The following is a 13209-nucleotide window of genomic DNA, read 5'->3' as shown; positions in this document are numbered from 1 at the left end:
AATACCATCTTCCTATCCCTCGCACTCCCAACCTAGGATTCATCCTGGATTGCTCCCTATCTTTCACATGTCATCACACCCCTGCCAATATCCAAAATTGGCAAGACCTGTTGATTTTAACTTTGTAACATCTTTGACCCTCTTCTCCATCTATACTTTTTCATTTGATATTTTCATCAGTTCTCACAGATTTATCTGTCATCTTTTCCTTACACAATCACCACTGAAGGAAAGTGGCCAGGCTAGACATCTTTTCTATTCCCTTCTAGATATGCTCCTTTGGACTTCTCCATTAAGGCTCCACACCACTCCCTCCATCCCTCCATGCCTTTTCACCTTTCTTTTTGGTTTTGTCTCCCTCCTCATTCAATTGTAAGCTCTTTGAGAAAAAAGGTTCTCTCCTTTTCATATTTGTATCCTCAGGGATTACCCTGGCACACAGTAGGCAGTTAATATATTTTTCTGGCCCGACTGTCTATTCTAATGGTTCTCAGATTTGCTAATCCAACCCTAAGCTCTCTCCTGATCTTCAGTGTCACGTTACCAACTGTGTACTGGACACAGCAAACTGGAAGTCCCAAAAGACATTACCATCATCATCTTCAAAATGCAATTCATCATCATCCATCCAGACAAACCCCCTTCACCCCCTTCACCTCTCTGTTACTGTAGAGAGTATCATCATCTTCCCAGTCATGCAGGCTTGGGACCTAAATGTTATTCTGGACTCCTCACACTCTCTCTCCTTCCCTTCCTCCAGATCTAATCTGCTATCATGGCCTGTTGACCTCACTGTTGCAAAAGTATCTCTCCAATTCATCCCTATGCTGACATTACCACGCCCTTGCTTCAGGTCCTCATCACCTCACACTTAGCCTACTCTAATGGCCTGCTGGGGGATTTGTCTGCTTCAGATCTCTCCCCATCGTAGACCATCCTCCATTCGGCCACTAAAGGGGTTTTCCTAAAGCACAGGTCTGACCAGGTCGCACTCCCATAACTACTCATTACACCCAAGTAGCTCCTTATCACAGCCAGTATAAAATGTCAAATCTTCTGTGGGGCCTTTTGTGACCTGGCCCTTTCGTACCTTTCTGGCCTTTGTATTCTTTACATCCAGACCTCTCCTTCCCCAGACCCCCAACCACATTATGAGTGGTATAAGGACACTGTCCACCTGGCCATTTCACAAGCAAGACTATCTCTCATCTCTGCATTTTCTTTGTTTCTTCCCTGTGCCTGGAATATTCTCCCTCCACTATTCTACTCACTTCCTTGCTTTCCTTTAAGCACAATCTAAAATCCTACCTTCCACAGGAAACCTTTCCCAATCTAGTGTCTTCTCTACTTATTTCCTAGTTGTGCTGTATAGGACTTGTTGCTACACCATTATTTACTTATGTCTCCCCCTTCTCTACTCTCTCTGGCCTTTCTTTGTGTCCCTAGTAGTTACCACTGTGCCTGGCAAATAGTAGGCATGTCATTACTGTGTATGGACTATGTGACCAACTGCCAGTCACTTTGTTAAAACCTTAAGGGCAAAAGAAAGACAAAAGACTGTCTAGCTTTCCCTCAAAGAGCCCACATTCCAGTGGAGGGATAGGGGAAAGGAGAACATACAAACCACTATTGCACATACAAGATATTTGGAGTAGAAGTGAGACAGAATCTCAGAGGGAAGGCACCGGGATTGGGTGGTGGAAAGGGGCGGTAGCAGAAAACTTCCTCTTGTAGAATGTGGTATTTGAACTGAATCTTAAAGAAAGCCAAAGAATTCAGGGGGTAGAAGTGAGGAGGGAGGGCATTCCAGGCAGGGAGAACAGTCACACAAAAAGTACAAGTCCAGAGGAGCCAAGATAGCAGAGTAGAAAGGTACACATATGCTAGCTCCGAACCCACAGTCCATAAAATATCTGTAAAGAACAACTCCCAACAAATTCTGGAGCAACAGAAGCCACAGAACAACGCAGTGGACAAGATTTCTCTTCCAGAGAGCCCTGAAAAACAGACACCAAAGGTAAGTCACGCTCCGGATCCAGAATGGAGCCCAGCCCTGCCCTGGCCTCGCAGCACCAAGAGGAGAAGATCTGAGCAGGCTTCAGGGACAGAATCTCCAGTGGCAGCGAGGGTCCCTACACCCACATGCACCAGGGGTGAGTGAGAGAGTCTTTTTAGCTCACAGGGAGGGGCGTGGGGTGTCTCCATGGCTCTGGCAACCTCGGGAGGCAGCAGCAGAGGCACAAGCAGACAGGGGCTCCCAAAGCAGGCAGGATTCCAGATACATTGTTGAATGTCTCTACATAAACCCCCTGGGGGAACTGACCACCGAGTGGCGGCCCTGCCCCCACCTGAGCACCTGAACTTAATCTCACACTGAATAGCAGCCCTGCCCCCGCCTAAAGCCCGGAGGCTGGGAAGCAGCATTTGAATCTCAGATCCCGAGCCTGGCTGGGAGGATCTGGAGGCGAGGTGGGTGTGGAGAGGACACTCAGAAGTCAAGTCACTGGCTGGGAAAATGCCCAGAAAAGGGGAAAAAAAATAAGACCATAGAAGGTTACTTTCTTGGTGAACAGTTATCTCCTCCCTTCCTTCCAGATGAGAAAGAACAAGGCTTACCATCAGGGAAAGATACAGACTCAAGGTTTCTGTATCCCACACATCCAGAATAAATATTCAATGGGCTCAGGCCATGGAAGAGCTCAAAAAGGATTTTGAAAATCAAGTTAGGGAGCTGGAGGAAAAAGTGGGAAGAGAAATGAGAGAGATGCAAAAAAAAGCATGAAAAGCAGGTCAACACCTTGCTAAAGGAGACCAAAAAAATGCTGAAGAAAATAACACCTTCAAAACTAGGCTAACTCAATTGGCAAAAGAGGTTCAAAGAGCCAAGGAGGAGCAGAATGCTCTAAAAAGCAGAATTAGCCAAATGGAAAGGGAAGTTCACAAGCTCACTGAAGAAAACAGTTCTTTAAATATTAGAATGGAAGAGATGGAGGCTAATGACTTTATGAGAAACCAAGAAATCACAAAACAAAACCAACAGGATGAAAAAATGGAAGATAATGTGAAATATCTCATTGGAAAAACAACTGACCTGGAAAATAGATCCAGGAGAGACAATTTGTAAATTATGGGACTACCTGAAAGCCATGATCAAAAAAAGACCCTAGACATCATCTTTCATGAAATTATCAAGGAAAACTGCCCTGAGAATCTAGAACCAGAGGGCAAAATAAGTATTCAAGGAATCCACCAATCACCACCTGAAAAAGATCCAAAAAGAGAAACTCCTAGGAACACTGTGGCCAAATTCCAGAGTTCCCTGGTCAAGGAGAAACTATTGCAAGGAGCTAGAAAGAAACAATTCACGTATTGTGGAAATACAATCAGGATAGCACAAGATCTAGGAGCTTCTACATTAAGGGATCGAAGGGCGTGGAATAGTATATTCCAGAAGTCAAAAGAACTAGTACTAAAACCAAGAATCACCTACCCAGCAAAACTGAGTATAATACTTCAGGGGAAAAATGGTCTTTCAATGAAACAGAGGACTTTCAAGCATTCTTAATGAAAAGACCAGAGATGAAAAGAAAATGTGACCTTCAAACACAAGAATGAAGAGAAGCATGAAAAGGTAAACAGCAAAGAGAAGTCATAAGGGACTTACTAAAGTTGATCTGTTTATATTCCTATATGGAAAGACAATATTTGTAACTCTTGAAACTTTTCATTATCTGGGTAGTTGGTAGGATTACACGCACGTGCGCGCACACACACACACACGCACACACACAGAGACAGAGAGCACAGAGTCAATTGAATAGAATGGGTTCATATCTTAAAAAAATGAAATTAAGCAGCGCGAGAGAAATATATTGGGAGGAGAAAGGGTGAAATGGAATGGGGCAAATTATCTCTCATAAAAGAGGCAAGCAAAAGACTTTTTAGTGGAGGGAAAAAGAGGGGAGATGAGAGAAAAATATAAAGTTTACTCTCATCACATTCCACTAAAGGAAGGAAGAAAATGCACACTCATTTTGTTATGAAAACCTATCTTACAATACAGGAAAGTGGGAGTGAAGGGGCAGCAGGGTGGGGGGGATGATGGAAGGGAGGACAATGGGAGGATGGAGCAATTTGAAGTCAACACTCTTGGGGAGGGACAGGATCAAAAGAGAGAGTAGAAGCAATGTGAGGCAGGATAGGATGGAGGGAAATATAGTTAGTCTTACACAACGCGACTATTATCGAACTCATTTGCAAAACTACACAGATATGGCGTATATTGAATTGCTTGCCTTCTCAAAGGGCATGGGTGGGGAGGGAGGGATGAAGAGAAGTTGGAACTCAAAGTTTTAGGAACACCTGTTGAGTACTGTTCTTGCTACTAGGCAATAAGAAATACAAGCAATGGGGTATAGAAAGTTATCAGGCCCTACAAGACAAAAGAGAAGATAGGGAGAAGGGAAGGGAGAGATGATAGAAGAGAGGACAGATTGGTGATGTGGGTAATTACAATGCTCGGTGTTTTGAGGTGTGGTGGGGACAAATGGGGAGAAAATTTGGAACCCAAAATTTTGTGAAAATGAACGTTAAAATTTAAATAAACAAAGTAAAAAAAAAAGTACAAGTTCAGGAGATGATGTACTTTGTGTGTGAGCAGCAGCAAGAAAGCCAAGATGTATGCAAAGAGGATAAGAAGCCTGGAAAGAAAGCAAGGGTCCAGATCTCAAAAGGCTTCAAATACCATAGGGTATTCTCTGGGATCCTGGAGATAGTAGAGAGGCTCTGGGGTTTATTGAGCTGATATGGTCACACTTGCTCTTTACTGTTAAAATATCTTACATTTTATTTTTACACATTTGTTTTTAAAGCACTGAGACTTTCACGTAGTCTTTTTTCCCTGTTCAAAATTCTCTCCATCCTCCTACCCCATCTCCTACCCAATGACAAGGTAACAAAATTCAAATTCCTTATACATATGTATTAAAATGATGAATGATAACTCCAGAAGACTGATAATAAAACATGCTTTCTGCCTCTTTCCACAGAAGTAATGTCCTGTGCACCCAGAAGGAAAAAACATTTTCAGGCATGAACAATACAAAATAAATCTGATTTTCTTCACTATATTCATATAAAGGGTTCCACCCATCCTCCTCCAGTCAAATATGGTAGGCCCATGCTTCTCCACTGAGCCAGTCAGTCAGAGGCGTGAAAAAGCTGCAGAACTCTGCTGAACCAAGTAATCAAACATTTAAGCTGGATGCAAACCTGCTGGGGAGGAAACTGGGACTGATTGAAGAGTTCATCCCGTCCTATGGAGGTTGGATAAAGACAGCAAGATCGTATGGTACCCAGCATCCCAGTGGGAAGAAAGCCTAATGGTGGGAAAACTTCAGCTAAAAAGATGAGAGAATTCTTCGTGGGGGAGAGAGACTCTCCCTGTCTCATTCCCACCCTCATGCTTGATAGATCAAGGACGACCTTTTAACCTATTTCAAGGTCAGGAAAGATTTGTGCCCAAAACCACATATGCATTGAAAGCTTATGAAGAGCATATGAAATTATACTGAAGACAGAGCAGACACTCTACAGAAAAGCACCTTCAAGAATCTACAAAAATCCCAGCAGAAAGCTACAGCATTCTGTTAGGACACTCTGTGAGGCTGCTGTAAAAGGGAATAAAAAACTTCCAGAAGGCAGGAGCTGGGTGTAATGACCCCTTTTGTCACACAGACTATCTAATCTGAGCCTTCTTTCCACTGCCTCTGCATGTACTCACGATAGAACATGTTTCTGGTTTGGGATCATGTATGTGTATATACAAATACATATTCATACATACATCTCCACTTCTGACTTCTCTCTCTCTCTCTCTCTCTCTCTCTCTCTCTCTCTCTCTCTCTCTCTCTCTCTCTCTCTCTCTCTCTCTCCACACATACACACTCACACACAAACATGCATATACACATGCATATATATATATGTTATATATATATATACATATATATATGTATATATATACATACATGTTGGAGAACGAAATGGAAAACTACTCTATTATCTCACTGAAGAAAACCAGAAATGGGTCATGGAAGTTAGATATGACTGAAAAATGACTTAATAACCACAATTGGAGGAGATATGGATATGGAACTTTAAAAACCAATTGTTCTTAACTTACCATCTTAGTGTACTAGGTTGGTAGCCAGTGGCAACTCCTTCCAAAAACTTAAGGCAGCATGTTCTGCCTGCTGTCAGTACATGTGGGAAAGGCTGGAGAGACTTCTTATAGAAAGGCATGATGACATGCAATGGAAAGGTCCTCCTTATAGTTATTCTGACTCCTTCTTTTGCCTTAACATGTGAGGAAAAGGAGCCAATCATTTCTCGCTGAGCCAGAACAGTGAACTGATGATATTACAGTTTCTTTGGAAAATCCTAGAGAATCAGCAAAGATACAAATAGAGACCATTAATAGCTTCAGCAAAGATGTAGTCTACACAATAAAAACTCAAATATTAGCAGCATTTCTAAATAGTAATAAAAAGGAGGCCATTACAGAGAAATCCCATTCCAGATATCTTCAAGATGCATAAAATGTCTGAAAATCAATCTGCCAAATCACAGAATAGACGTGTAGTGATTCAATTACAAAATAATCCTTGAAGTAACAAAGAAAAAGTTTAAATAATTGGAGAAACTTTCCATACACATCCAGAGCTGTACCAGTCTAATAGAAACGACAATGTAACTTAGGTCCAGATTAACGCAAAGAAAGAATTTCCTGAAGTGGTCACACTCTGTGAATTTGCAGTGCATATGTGATTGGCTGGGACCAATTAACCATATTTTACATTACTGTATCTACAAATAGTGCAAATTCCAAGACATCCAACTGGGTGAGTTTCACTTTTCACATTAGTCAGATCCTAGATGTACTACCAAAGTCAATTTATACCTCCAATGCAATGCCCATTAAATTATCAAATTATACTTTAAAACGCTGACAAATTCCTAAATTGACAAATGGTCAGATAATATGAACAGGCACTTTTCAGAGGAAGAAATTAAAGGTATCTGTAGTCATATGGAAAAATGCTCTACATCACTTTAGATTAGAGAGATACAAATCAAAACAATTCTGAGATACCACATCACACCTGTCAGATTGTCTAAAGTGACAAAACAGGGAGATGATAAATGTTGTAGAAAATGTGGGAGAGTTGGAACACTAATTCATTGTTGGTGGAGCTGTGAGCTGATCCAACCATTCTGGATAGCAATTTGGAACTATGCCGAAAGGGCTACAAAAATGTGCATACCCTTGGAGGCAGCAAGACCTCTTCTAAGAGTATATCCCTAAGAAATCATAAAAATGGGAAAGGGACCCACATGTGCAAAAATATTTATAGTGAAGTGGACATTATTCCCCGCCCCCCCCCCCCCAGAGCCCCTGGGTTGAGAAAATGTCTGTTGAGTTTCTAGGCAGGGTTAGGCCTAGTAGCCACTTTCTGTTAGTGGCTACCCTCTCTGTTGTACCCCTTTGCCTAGCAGCTGCCTGGGCCCCCATCTCTGTTGTACCCCTTTGTCTAGCAGCTGCCTGGGGCCCCCTCTCTGTTGTACCCTTTTGCCTAGCAGCTGCCTGGGCCCCCATCTCTGTTGTACCCCTTTGCCTAGCAGCTGCTTGGGCCCCCCTCTCTGTTGTGCCCCCTTCCCTAGCAGTACCTAGGAACCCCTGTCAAAACTGTTCTGTGAAAAATGTGTGCTATTGGAACCGCAAGGCTGTACCAGGAAGTGCTAAGATGCTTAAAAGGCACACACACCTTTGTTCGGGGCTGCCACTTTTGTGGACAGTCGCCAGCTAATAAAGACGCTCCCAAATTCTCAATTGACTCTTGCCTGTGCCTGTCTCAGTCTGTCCATTTCAATAGCAGCACTCATTGTGGTGTTCAAAAACTGGAAATCAAGGGGATGTCCATCAATTGGGGAGCGACTGAATAAATTATGATACAAAAATATAATGGAATACTACTGTGCTATAAGAAATGATGAACAGGAAGACTTCATAGAGGCCTAGGAAGACTTATGTGATCTGATGTTGAATTAAAGGTGCAGAATCAGAACATTGTACACAGCAGCAACCACAGTGTGCGAGAATTTTTTCTAATAGACTTAGAACTGCATTGCAGTGCAAATACTTAAAAACTTCTCAGCGATCTTTCAAGGCAAAATGCCTTCCACATCCAGAGAAAGAACTAGGGAATTCAATCGCAGAATGTAGCAGAACATTTTCTTTTGTATTACGTTTTGGTTTGTTATATGATTTCTCCCATTCATTTTAATTCCTCTATGCAACACGAGTATGATGTAAATGTGCTAAATAGGAATGCATGAGTAGAACCTACATAAAATTGTATGCAGTCTCAGGAAGGAGGGGTGAGGTAAGGTGGGAAAAAGGGAGAGGGAGGGGACAAAATCTAAGTTACGTGGTAGTGATTGTAAAACACTGAATATAAATTTTAAAAATAAAGTAAAAATAATAATATGGAAATAATAAAAAAAATTTCTAATGAGACACTAGTTCAAAGGGTCCTGTCCTCTAGCTCTGAAAAGTGTATAAATACTCTGAGGTAAGGTTGTGTTTTGTGGCTTATACATTAGAAGTGTTTGTTTGGCCTTATGAGACTGGGAAGCAGCTAAGGATCCTCCTGACTTTGACCACCAAGATGTTGGTGCTTCTCTCTCTGGTAACTGTGTATGTATTGCTTATGTTCAGACAGGTGGAGGCCCTGTCTATTGATCTTTACTTCGCGGTATTTTCTCTGTAGTTCATGGTGCCCACTTTTTTACCCTGAACTAAATGAATGATATATGTGTTTGATTCAAGTGATTGTTGGCCCCTCAGAAAAAACCTTGTTAAAATAGTAACACAAATACTTTAAAAAAAAAATGGGATTGAGAATGCTAAGGGAACAGATGGTAAGGATTAATGGAAAAGGGGTAATAATTCCTCCAAACCTTAAATTACATTATAAAGCTTGTTGTTCTTTAATCATTTTCAGTTGTGCCCAACTCTTTCTGACCACTTTTGGGGTTTTCTTGACAAAGATACGGGAGTGCTTTGCCATTTCCTTCTCCATCTAGAGGGGAGGTAGAAGGTTGGTCTTCTCTCTTCATGTGACATAGCTGTAAAGGAAGAGATAATAGCAGAAACCATCTGTGGGATAGGCCATGAAAAAGTCAGGAAAAGGTGGAGATCATGGCGAATGGCTTCTATTTTTATGTAAAATATGAAACAAGCTTCTGAGCTGATAGGGTAGAGGAGGCGGAGCCATGGGAGGGTTGAGGAGGGATTCTTTGGAAGAGCCACTATGGAGACAGGAAGAGTGAGTTGATAAGAGAGGGTCAAAGGTTCACCTGAGTTAGTTGAGGTTGGGTAACTCATTTGAAGTAGACCCAGTCAAAATGATTTCCAGATATTCTCCACCTTCATTCTGCAGCAGTGCTTGATGGGAGCATTTCAAGGCTGATTGGGTCTAGGGACTCAAGAGAAGAGAAGAATGTAGAGTTGAATTGGTTCTCCAAGAGGTCAAGATGCAGTGACCAGTGCAAGGGAAATGGCTTGGGAGATAACTGAGGAAGTAAAGGTCATGGTGTCGAACAAGAGTAGGGTTTTGTGAAGGAAGGTGGTGGGAGAGGTGAAAGATAAGGACATTTCAGAATTCTTGAATACGGAAGTCATGCGTTTGTGGCTGATACCAGTACCATGAGTTTGCCCGTCTTTGTGTATGGCTGAAGTGGGGTAGATCCATGGCAAGTGTAGTTTTTGTGTTGGTAGGGTTTTTGAGAGAAAAAAAAAACAAATTAATAATTATACCCATAGACACATAGACATAGACAGACAGACAGACACATGCAGAGGGAAGTCCCATAGAATGAGGGCAGAAGTTGGGGGAGGAGGGTAAGATTGTGAAGCAGATAATGAACTGAACTCTGGAAGGAAGTGGAATGACCTAGTTGGGGTGTGAGACCCAGAGGCAGGGCTGTAGACAATAGGTACCAGGATTTTGATTAGCTGGTGAAGATAAATTTCATTAATCTCAAAGGAGGAGAGGTTGCTATGTGGTGGAGGTAAGGGGAGAACCTGGCTAGCTAGATAAAAGATTTACCACTTCTACCCAAGTATACAGACCAGAGCATACCCTTTCTGCTTTAAGGACAACCTTGAACTCCAGCTGTGTATTCAGCATTCAGATCCAAACAGCAGCTAACCTCCGATAAAGGCATTTCACTCCAGGTATCATTCCCTCCCGTTAGTCCTGTTTCTTATATAACGCTTTCCAAAATCGTAATGGAAGAAATCAAGCATAATACTATCATAACAGTATGAATTTTAAACATAGATCCCAAACAAAAATTTATTGCCATGCAAATGACATTCATCCGTTTGAACACATTGTGAAATATCTTAGAGAAAAATAAAACAGGAGAAACAAAAATGTTTCTCTCTTCTATACTAGGTGTACTCAGAGACTAGTGTAGGATAAATAAAATCCAGTTACATCTATAGTTACCAAAACGGATCTTACTCTTGATGTCTATGAACATTTTGGCTGATCTATGGGTGCCAGATGGCTTCCTACAAAGCATAATAATTAGGAGGAGAAGGCAGAAGATCGATATTAGAACAAAGGAAGCAATGCGTGTCCCTGTTATCCCAGTCATTTGCACTAAGTTCCTACACTAGTCCTTCTTTGTCAGTCTCAATTCAGGCTGCATAACTCAAAGGGAAGGACTTTTCGAAGGCCTCTCAACTCCTACCATCTGGCTCATCTCATCTAACGTCATCCAGGCCAGATATGGATGAGGTGTAGTACCTAACTGTGCTTTTGGAAGCAATCCAATACTTTATTTTCCAGTCTCCCCTGACAACTTTTTTGTTTTTGTCCCCCCTTTTAGTCCTCCTATTACTGCACATAGTCTGAATTCTGTGGTTGCTATAGGATAGCACTGAGGGGAACCCCTGGTACCAAGTGATCCCCTGCAGGAATGCCCAAGGTACCAGTGCAGGCTGTGCACTGGCCAGGATTGGGTGAAGGGTTGATGGAACATAAAGATCTTCCCTATACACGTATAGGCCTATGTGACTACACATCTTCCCTTCTTCGTTCCCAGGTCTAAAGGTACACAGGTATTTTGCCCCATCAGTCACAGAGGTATTGGTCTTTTAAATTCTGTTCTAGTTCACAGCTGTTTCACATCAGGTGCTGAGTCAATTTGAGTCAATTAGGCACTGAGTCAGGTAGGCATTGCATCTTTTGTAATTAAGCCAAATAGGTGCTAGGCCAAGTAGGTTTTGAAGCCTTTCTGCAGTGAGCCCATCAGGTGACAAGTCTTTGTTTGAAAACTGTATATATTCCTGAATACTGATTTTGCCTAGGGGCTCACAGAGGGGAAGGGTGTTTCACCTGAAATCTTTTTGATTTACCATATTAGGGACACTGAGTATCCAGTATCAAGATTCCTCACCCACTTACTCCCCTCCTGTGAATAACTCAGAAGTAAGGGCCCAGGTCTGGTGCTGTATGTAAATATTTGCGTTATTCTGTTAAGCTTTGTTTTTCTATATTTCTGTAATGAGATTTTATATTGTCCTTGTGTGCAGAATAAATGTTGTACTGGTTTGGTTTCAAGTGAAGATTGCTTATTACACCAAGCTATTAGATCCTTAATATCTGCATCCGTATAGTATAATATATATATATATATATATATATATATATATATATATATATATATATATATATATATATATATATACATATGCATATATACACAAACGTCTGAAGAAATTTACAGCAGTAGCTCATGTGGCATTGACGATACACTGCCCTCTGTTCCTATCCTGTTGAATGGCACCAGTGGGTGGTGGGAGCACCTCGAGAGGACCCACGGTTTTAGAGAGCACGACTGGGATGAATTCCCTACCTGCTTTTGCATTCACGGAAGGCCTCAACAAATTGAGTATGTATCTCGGTCTGACTCTGAGGCAGGAGAGAGCGACCTCGGGAAAACCTCCACAAGGGTCGGCTGAGAATCCCTCACTCGGGACTGGTGAGTTCCCCAAGCCTCGCGGCGCCTGGGCACAGGCGACTGACCCCGTGAGGCCATGCCCCTCTAAGCTACAAGCCCTTCCTGCAGAGCTACTCTCTGAAGACTCAGAGGCTCCAAGTTGAAGCGACTTGCCAGCCAGCCTTCCAGAAGGCTAAATGGGAACCGAAACTCCGCCCCCACAGTTCAACCTGGACTCCACCTTCCTCTCGCCCCGGCCCTGCGTCCTGCGGTTGCCATAGCGACCCCCAGAGGTGGTGGAATTGGTGGATTTAAGGTTCCAGACTCAGTGCAGACAAAGGGAAGCAGGACTAGCCCTGCACCCGCCCTCCAGGGCACGATGGTTACCGCCACGCTTGGATGCTCCGCCTGGCCCTCCTGGCCTCTGCACGTCTTCTTCCCAGGCTCTCCCAAACCCAAGGAGGCAAACTTCTCGGAACTCCTTTAGAGTGCAGTGAGTTGGACAATGGACCAGGTGCCCACGAGACCCACTAAGGACAGGAGAAGGTCCCGTGAACTCAAGTCCGTCTCCGTCAGTGTTGGAAAGGCTAGGTCTGGCCCCTCCTTGTCTCCAGACAAGGGAATGACCCTTTTTGCCCTCCCAGCCCCATCCCCCTTGGTCCACCCCGATTCCTGTCCTACGAACTTTCCTTGGACTCTCCCCACGCACCAAGCCTGCCCTTTCCCCGGGACTTGGATGTAGTTTGGATTGTAGTCAAGGGGAGGGAACCCGAGCCACTACTTAGTAGGGAGCCCAGATGGGGCGGAGGGGTCACTGCCCACGCCAGCCCTGGCCTGCTGAGGGAAGAGAGGCAGCAGAGCGTGTGACCGTCCTTCTGCCGATCCCGAGGTCAAGGAGGGTCCGGGAGGATCCAGTCAGCCTCAGCCGAGCCTGGAAATGAAGATAACTAAGACCGTGGGTCAGTCAGGTGGTTCGCTCCTAGGGTTTCCAGTCTAGGTTCAGTTCGGACAGAGAGGCTCGTGGCAGCAGGGTCCGTGTTGAGGGCAAGATCCGAACTTGGGGAGACGGCGTTGACGGTTATTTTGAGAAGTACGCGGGTAACCAGGGCTGGGACCCTCTCTGCTGCGGTATTG

General features: G+C 43.3%; 1 long non-coding RNA gene across 1 annotated transcript in view; it reads right to left on the bottom strand.

Moving 5' to 3' along the window:
- The window catches only part of LOC140515409 (uncharacterized), a 39134-nt gene extending 27404 nt beyond the window's left edge, over nucleotides 1–11730 (bottom strand). Inside the window, exons 1-4 of the long non-coding RNA XR_011971014.1 lie at nucleotides 9421–11730; nucleotides 9022–9189; nucleotides 7827–7959; nucleotides 6185–6441 (exon numbers count right to left, since the gene is read on the bottom strand). This is a non-coding gene — a long non-coding RNA (uncharacterized lncRNA). The remainder of the gene's footprint in view (nucleotides 1–6184; nucleotides 6442–7826; nucleotides 7960–9021; nucleotides 9190–9420) is intronic.
- Nucleotides 11731–13209: the final 1479 nt, after the last annotated feature.

This window comes from Notamacropus eugenii, chromosome X (genome assembly GCF_028372415.1).
Source record: "Notamacropus eugenii isolate mMacEug1 chromosome X, mMacEug1.pri_v2, whole genome shotgun sequence".
Taxonomy (NCBI): Eukaryota; Metazoa; Chordata; class Mammalia; order Diprotodontia; family Macropodidae; genus Notamacropus; species Notamacropus eugenii.
The sequence above is the reverse complement of the archived record's forward strand: the minus strand, read 5'-3'. Positions and strand labels throughout refer to the sequence as shown.